This window comes from Meleagris gallopavo, chromosome 29 (genome assembly GCF_905368555.1).
Source record: "Meleagris gallopavo chromosome 29, MGAL_WU_HG_1.1, whole genome shotgun sequence".
In the NCBI taxonomy this organism is placed as follows: Eukaryota; Metazoa; Chordata; class Aves; order Galliformes; family Phasianidae; genus Meleagris; species Meleagris gallopavo.
In genome coordinates this window covers 705,221-706,850 of record NC_139432.1, presented here as the reverse complement: position 1 = coordinate 706,850, position 1,630 = coordinate 705,221, and positions in this window count along the sequence as shown.

The window sequence follows — 1,630 nt, the reverse complement described above, 5'->3', positions numbered from 1 at the left end:
ACTGCAGCATGGTCTCTGGTTCTCTCTGCAGTCCTCCCTGCAAAAACACACACCTGAAAAAAGTTTGCTGCACTTTGGAGTGCTCAGTGGATATCATAATCATGAGTAGGTTTGTGTATTGCTACATGGCAAAGTTTCCTGGTAAAAACTGGTCAAGAACATCACAGCACAAGGCTACAATTGGCAATTTTCTGCAATGAAAACAAATGTCATTTAAAGTCTCCCTCTAAATGACATTTTGGTAACTATTTCCTGTAGAGCTAAAAATGTTCTCTATTTTCTCTGCGTTCTCTTCATTCTGTCTCTACTTCTATCCACCATGGACAATGTATGCTTGCAACTCAGTTCTTCAAGTGTTCTCTCCTTGTAGGACTGACTTTGAATGAAGAGACTCATATGGATTAGGAAAAGGAACTAGCCTTCAGTCTGCTAATTTCTTTTAGAAGAAGATATACTAGAAGAGGGAATCATTGTTAGATTACTTGTGTGCCTGTCCTATGCTGCAGAATCTTAAGCAGAACCTGAATCAACCATTTCTTCAACAACCATTTGCTCCCTTCTCATAGCAACCGGGAGAAATGACAGGAACCTTTCTTCAGGGTCCCAGGTCATTCAGTGACAGAGCATGCTTGACTTCTGCGAAACTCATCCTGGGCAACAATGAGCCTTGCCTTGCCCCCTTCTTGTTCTCATACTTAGAATAAAATAGTTCATTTGGATGGGACATTCAGCAATCATCCAGTCCAACTACTTGACCACTTCAGGGCTATCCAAAAGTTAAAGCGTGTTACTGAGGGCATTATCCAAATGCCTCTTGAACGCTGACAAGTCTGGGGCATCAACAACCTTTCTAGAAAGCCTGTGGACGACAGGTTGGCCATGAGCCAGCAGTGTGCCCTCGTGGCCAAAAAGGCCAATGGCATTCTGGGGTGCATTAAGAAGAGCGTGTCCAGCAGGTCGAGGGAGGTGATCCTCCCCCTCTACTCTGCCCTGGTGAGGCCTCATCTGGAGTGCTGTGTCCAGTTCTGGGCTCCCCAGTACAAAAAAGACAGGGATCTCTTGGAAAGAGTCCAGCGGAGGGCCACAAAGATGGTGAAGGGCCTGGAGCATCTCCATGAAGAAAGGCTGAGTGAACTGGGTCTGTTCAGCCTTGAGAAAAGGCGACTGAGAGGGGACCTGATCCAGGTTTATAAATATCTGAGGTGTGGCGGCCATAGTGGTGAGGCCAGTCTCTTTTTAGTGGTACGTGGAGACAGGACGAGGGGAAACGGACATCAGCTGCAGCATAGGAAGTTTCGCACGAATGTGCGTAAGAACTTCTTCACGGTGAGGTGACGGAGCACTGGAACAGGCTGCTCAGGGGGGTTGTGGAGTCTCCTTCTCTGGAGATATTCAAGTCTCGCCTGGACGCCTACCTGTGCGACCTGGTGTAGGGAACCTGCTTTGGCAGGGGGGTTGGTCTCGATGATCTCTAGAGGTCCCTTCCAACCCCTACAATTCTGTGATTCTGTGATTCTGTGATTCTGTGATTCTGTGATTCTGTTTCAGTGTTTGACCACCCTGTCATTAAACATTTTTTTTCTAATGTCCAGTCTGAACCTTCCCCGCTGTAGCTTTGTATTGTTCTCTA